Source organism: Callithrix jacchus, chromosome 2 (genome assembly GCF_049354715.1).
Source record: "Callithrix jacchus isolate 240 chromosome 2, calJac240_pri, whole genome shotgun sequence".
In the NCBI taxonomy this organism is placed as follows: Eukaryota; Metazoa; Chordata; class Mammalia; order Primates; family Cebidae; genus Callithrix; species Callithrix jacchus.
The window spans coordinates 120,191,186-120,198,467 of record NC_133503.1 but is presented as its reverse complement, the minus strand read 5'-3'; positions in this window follow the sequence as shown (position 1 = coordinate 120,198,467).

Genomic DNA, 7,282 nt, shown 5'->3' with positions numbered 1-7,282 from the left:
CAACTGGCTCTTAAATGTTGACTGGATAAACAATGAAATAAGGCAGAAATAAATAAATTCTTTGAAACCAATGAGAACGAAGACACAACATATCAGAATCTCTGGGACACATTTAAAGCAGTCTCTAGAGGAAAATATATAGGAATAAGTGCTCACATGAGAAGAGTGGAGAGATCCAAAATTGACACCCTATCATCACAATTGAAAGAGCTAGAGGAGCAAGATCTAAAAAAACTCAAAACCTAGCAGAAGACAAGAAATAACGAAGATCAGGGCAGAACTGAAGGAGATAGAGACACGAAAAACCCTTCAAAAAAAAATCAGTAAATCCAAGAGCTGGTTTTTTGAAAAGATCAACAAAATAGACAGACCACTGGTTAGACTGATAATAAAGAAAACAGAGAATAACCAAATAGATGCAATAAAAAATGATAAAGTGGAAATCACCACAGATTCCACAGAAATTCAAACCATCATCAAAGAATGTTACAAACAACTCTATGCCCATAAACTAGTAAACCTGGAAGAAATGGATAAATTCCTGGACTCCTGTGTCCTCCCAAGCCTAAACCTGGAGGAAGCAGAAACTATGAATAGACCAATAACAAGGTCTGAAGCCGAGGCAGCAATTAACAGCCTACCACACAAAAAAAGCCCAGGTCCAGATGGGTTGACAGCCAAATTCTACCAGACACACAAAAAGGAGCTGGTACCATTCCTTCTGAAAATATTCCAAATAATCCAAAAAGAGGGAATCCTTCCCAAATCATTCTATGAGGCCAATATCATCCTGATACCAAAACCTGGCAGAGACTCAATAAGAAAAGAAAACTTCAGGCCAATATCCATGATGAACATAGATGCAAAAATCTTCAATAAAATACTGGCAAGCCGATTGCAACAGCACATCAAAAAACTTATCCACCGTGATCAAGTAGGATTCATCCCGGGGATGCAAGGCTGGTTCAACATATGCAAGTCTAGAAACGTAATTCACCACATAAACAGAATCAGAAACAAAAACCACATGATTATCTCAATTGATGCAGAGAAGGCCTTTGACAAAATTCAACAGCCCTTTATGCTAAAAACCCTCAATAAACTCGGTATTGATGGAATGTATCTCAAAATAATAAAAGCTATTTATGATAAACCAACAGCCAATATCATACTGAATGGGCAAAAACTGGAAGCATTCCCTTTGAAATCTGGCACTAGACAAGGATGCCCTCTCTCACCACTCCTATTCAATATAGTACTGGAAGTTCTAGCCAGAGCAATCAGGCAAGAAAAAGAAATAAAGGGTATTCAAATAGGAAAGGTGGAAGCCAAATTGTCTCTATTTGCAGACGACATAATAGTATACCTAGAAGACCCCATCGCCTCAGCCCAAAAACTCCTGAAACTGATAAGCAACTTCAGCAAAGTCTCAGAATACAAAATCAATGTGCAAAAATCACAAGCATTCCTCTACACCAATAACAGACTTAAAGAGAGCCAAATCAAGATGAACTGCCATTCACAATTCCTACAAAGAGAATAAAATACCTAGGAATACAACTCACAAGGAACGTAAAAGACCTCTTCAAGGAGAACTACAAACCACTGCTCAACGAAATAAGACAGGACACAAACAGATGGAGAAACATTCCATGTTCATAGTTAGGAAGAATCAATATCGTGAAAATGGCCATACTGCCCAAAGTAATTTACAGAATCAACGCTATCCCCATCAAGCTACCAATGACTTTCTTCACAGAACTGGAAAAAACCACCATGAACTTCATATGGAACCAAAAGAGAGCCTGCATAGCCAAGTCAATTCTAAGCAAAAAGAATACAGTGGGGGACATCACACTACCGGATTTCAAACTATACTACAAGGCTACAGTAATCAAAACAGCATGGTGCTGGTACCAAAACAGAGATATAGACCAATGGAACAGAACAGAGGCATTGGAGGCAACACAACATACCTATTACCATACAATATTTGATAAACCTGACAAAAACAAGCAATGGGGAAAGGATTCCCTGTTTAATAAATGGTGTTGGGAAAACTGGCTAGCCATGTGCAGAAAGCAGAAACTGGACCCCTTCCTGACACCTTACACTAAAATTAACTCCAGATGGATTAAAGACTTAAACATAAGACCTGGCACCATAAAAACCCTAGAAGAAAATCTAGGCAAAACCATTCAGGACATAGGAGTAGGCAAGGACTTCATGACCAAAACACCAAAAGCATTGGCAACAAAAGCCAAAATAGACAAATGGGACCTAATCAAACTCCACAGCTTCTGCACAGCAAAAGAAACAGTCATTAGGGTGAACCGGCTACCAACAGAATGGGAAAAAATGTTTGCAGTTTACCCATCTGACAAAGGGCTGATATCCAGAATTTACAAAGAACTCAAACAGATTTACAGGAAAAAAAACGAACAAGCCCATTCAAAAATGGGCAAAGGACATGAACAGACACTTTACAAAAGAAGACATACATGAGGCCAACAAACATATGAAAAAATGCTCATCATCACTGGTCATTAGAGAAATGCAAATCAAAACTACATTGAGATACCATCTCACGCCAGTTAGAATGGCGATCATTAAAAAATCTGGAGACAACAGATGCTGGAGAGAATGTGGAGAAATAGGAACACTTTTATACTGCTGGTGGGAGTGTAAATTGGTTCAACCATTGTGGAAGACAGTGTGGCGATTCCTCAAGGGCCTAGAAATAGAAATTACATTTGACCCAGCAATCCCATTACTGGGTATATATCCAAAGGAGTATAAATCGTTCTACTATAAGGACACATGCACACGAATGTTCATTGCAGCACTGTTTACAATAGCAAAGACCTGGAACCAACCCAAATGCCCCTCAATGATAGACTGGACTGGGAATATGTGGCACATATATACCATGGAATATTATGCAGCTGTCAAAAATGATGAGTTCATGCCCTTTGTAGGGACATGGATGAATCTGGAGAACATCATTCTCAGCAAACTGACACAAGAACAGAAAATGAAATACCGCATGTTCTCACTCATAGGCGGGTGATGAACAGTGAGAACACATGGACACAGGGAGGGGAGCACTACACGCTGGGGTCTATTGGGGAGAATAGGGGAGGGATAGCATGGGGTGCAGCTGGGGAGGGATAGCAGGGGGAGAAATGCCAGATGTGGGTGAAGTGGAGGAGGACAGAAAATCACACTGCCATGAGTGTACCTATGCAACTATCCTGCATGTCCTGCACATGTACCCAAAAGTTAAAATGCAATAAAAAGGAAAAAAAAAGAAAGTCTGTTTAGGAACTTACTTAGATTTTTGGAGGCTTATTTCCAAAAGTCCCAAGAATATTTGTCTTTTTCTGCCATAGTAGCAGATTTTCAGGCTTAACGTAGTCTCATTTGTTAAATGGATTCTCTGATCTCCCTGGGACAGGAAATTATTTCCTTTGACTTACAAATTGTGAATCAGGTTCTGACAGTGGGGCATCCATCTCACTCATTTGCTCAATCATATTGCTCATTCAAAAAATGTTAAGAGTACTACTATGTGTCTGACTCTTTGAGAAAACTTGGATTTAAGTTCTGTTTGTTTTTTCATTATTGCTATAGTTTGGACATTTGACCCATCCAAACTTCATGTTGAAGTCTGATCCTCAATGTTGGAGGTGGATCAGATGCTCATCATCACTGATGAGAGGTATTTGAATCCACCCGGAGGTGGATCCTTCATGAATGGCTTGGTGCTGTCCATGAGTGAGTTCCTGCTCTATTAGTTGCTGAGACAACTGGTTGCTAAAAAGAGCCTGGTACTTCCCAGTTGTCTCTCTGGCTTCCTCTCTTGTCATATGAGTGCTGCACTTGCCAGCTCTGCTTTACCTACCACCATGAGTGGAAGCAGCTGAAGCCCTCACCAGAAGCAGATGCTGGTGCCATGCTTCTTGTACAGCCTGCAGAAGTGTAAGCCAAACAGACATCTTCTCTTTACTAATTATCTAGCCTCAGGTATTCCTTTAAAGCAATGCAAAAATGGATGAAGACAATTACAGAATTCTAAAATGATAAACACTAAAATTAATTGAGAACGTTACTACATATCAGTGTGCAAATGCAGTGGGGAACTGTTGAGATGACTGGGTGCCTTATTTTACTTTTAGATTCCAGGTGGGTCGAACTTAAGAGTGGGGCGAGAAAGAGGAGTGAAGGTCTGTGGCTCCTGACAATCCCTCCTTTTTCTATCTCTATCTGGGACCTAGGGCCCAAACAGAAAAAGCCTCTGAGAGGCATATTTGGGTAATCTTGAAGTATTATCCTACTTTTACTTTTGGAGGGTAAGAGGGAGTAGATATTGCCTAAAGCTTGATTTTGTTGCTTTGGTGAAATTCCTTTACGCATGCCTAAACTTAGATATGTGAAACCTAGGATATAAGAAATACCTTTTTCAAGGGAATAAAAAGATCTTTTCAGAAGATTTATAAGACTAATTAAATTGGAATAGGAAGGAAAACTGTATGACATCAGTACTTTTCTTACTGGGTTTAGGAAAATTAATTTCTCTTTACTGTGTGAAATTTAGAGCTATTGAATTGATTTTGATGAAGAGTACTGTAGGAGAAAAGGTTACATTTCACCAATGTTACTTTTAGGCAGAATTAGGAATTGGGCTAATTTTGTCTTTAGAATCTTCAACTTTCCTTTCAACACCCTTATCTCTCAGTAGCACCTGACACCTCCCACCTCCAGGTGCCTAGCAATGCTTTTCCTTTCCTCCTCCTCCTCCTCCTCCTCCTCCTCCTCCTCCTCCTCCTCCTCCTCCTCCTCCTCCTCTTCCTTCTTCTATATCAAAGCACGATTTAAATAACAAAGGCTCTCTAAGTTGTAATGATGGATGAGGTTTAAAGTATCTCTCATTCAGGCATATTTGTATTGTACATGGCATCAAGTCTTATGTTTTGTAAGGTTGGAATGTGAAATATAAAGAAATGAAAAATGAGCTCTGGGAAACTTTTTAATATGACAGGCTTTCAGATTCTTCACAGAATCTTGTTATATTAGCCTGCCTGCCTTCCTTTCCTTCCTTCCTTCCTTCCTTCCTTCCTTCCTTCCTTCCTTCCTTCCTTCCTTCCTTCCTTCCTTCCTTCTTTCTTTCCCTCCTTACTTCATGTACTAAGTTTCTACTATATCTCAGAGACTATTCTAGCTACTGAGTATAAAGCTCAAATGAGAGAGACATGGAAGCTACCCCCATGGAGCTTTCATTTTTACGGACAGACGGAACACCTAAATATCTTAATAAGCAAACAGGATATTTGTTAGGGATAAATTATAGAAATTAAATAGAACAGGGTAGTGGCTGAGACTGGTGGTGAAAGTTATTAGGGAAGGTGCTTCCAAGGAAGGAATAGTTGAGCTACCCCTCAAATGAGGGCTATGATAGAAAGAGCCAGTCATATGAAGCTCTTTAGGAGCAATGTACCTAGCAGAGGGAAAAGCTTGGGCAAAGTCTTGGAGGCAGGAAGAATTTTGCTGTGTTTGAATCAAAGAAAGAAGCGTCAGTGTGATAGGAACACAGTGAAATGGGAAAAAAGTGGTACTAGATGAGGCTGGAGAAGAAAAGAGGAACAGAATTATGTGAGGTCTCCTGGTCCATGTAAGGAGTTTGGATTTAAGTTCAATGAGCATTTGTTTAATAATTTCAGCATTTGAGAGCATTTACACTACTTTGTCACGTATTTGTACCAAAATTACCAACTATATTGTTTCTTGTGGTTTCTTATGTATATTCTTCAAAGCAAAGCTTTTTGGAGAAGACTTCAGCAATCTATATATTCTTTTCTTCCTAGAGATTTCTAACACTCTGAGTGGCTCATTTATTACATGGCATATTCTGCTTTTTGGTTGATTAACTTTCACCCCCAAAAGAGTGCAAACTCAATACATTTAGGGTTGTTTGAGAGGTAACTGTTTTTCCCACAGTGTCTTCCAGAGTCTTCTGCTTCCTAAATACTTGGTAATAATTGTTAATCAGCTGGGCGTGGTGGCTCAAGCCTGTAATCCCAGCACTTGGGAGGCCGAGGAGGGTGGATCACGAGGTCAAGAGATCGAGACCATCCTGGTCATCATTGTGAAACCCCGTCTCTACTAAAAATGTAAAAAATTAGCTGGACATGGTGGTGCGTGCCTGTAATCCCAGCTACTCAGGAGGCTGAGACAGGAGAATTGCCTGAACCCAGGAGGCGGAGGTTGCGGTGAGCCGAGATCACGCCATTGCACTCCAGCCTGGGCAACAAGAGGGAAACTTCGTATCAAAAAAAAAAAAAAAAAAAAAAAGATAATAATTGTTAATCAATTACTTAATTCCCTGAGGTAGATTGGGTGAGGGTGTAAATTTTCATTTACCCATCACAGTGCCTAGGGTAATATTATACACAAAGTAAATATCCAAGCTGAGTAAGTTCAGTTGTGGGGAATGTGTTTTAATCATGAGACTTGGTGAAACAAAAATTAAGATGAAATATTTAGTTGGTAGACATTGACTTTGCCAGGGTCTTAATAAATTAATATTTAGCCACAAATAAAGCCTTTACAAATACTAATAAAACAACACTGTGGGCTGAATATACATTTTAGTAAGACGTTTTAAATAATCAGTAAGAAAACATTTTTCTGTTATTGTTTTGTTTTACATGTGCCTACGTGGATAATTGATTCACTGTTTTCACGTTAAGTTGCTTTGAAGTTACCGTTCATATACGGCAGGATTTGGTAAGCATGTCTGTCTGGGTCTACACTGCTAATATGCTCGTGGATTTAAAGCTTCTAGAACCAGGTCCGACCTTTGCAGTTGAGCCTCCTGGGAAAGCTGCTCAATCTCCTGGATCACCTAGGTTGCTCTTCTCCCTACCTTTTCCAGTACCTTGATGTGTCATTTGCATTCCTACACGGTTTCCGTATAAGAATCGTTTAGCCTGAACAAACTTGCCCTTGGATACCCAGCTGTTTGTTGAGTATTGCAGCTTTCAGAGGATGTGTTCAGCAACAGCTCATAATAAGGCTAAATTACTGCCCCTGGACATCAGTATGTAACACAAAGTGTCTAGTTATTCCTATTCCAATTAGGAAGAGTACTTGTGTGAGTTGCATTTAAAATGAGGAGATTGAGAACCTTTTTTTTTTTGGTCTATAAAAAGCGGTGAATTGGTGTCGGACTGCTAATCTTTCTCCTTGCTCCCAGTTTGAAACTTCCGTGATTCTAATACTG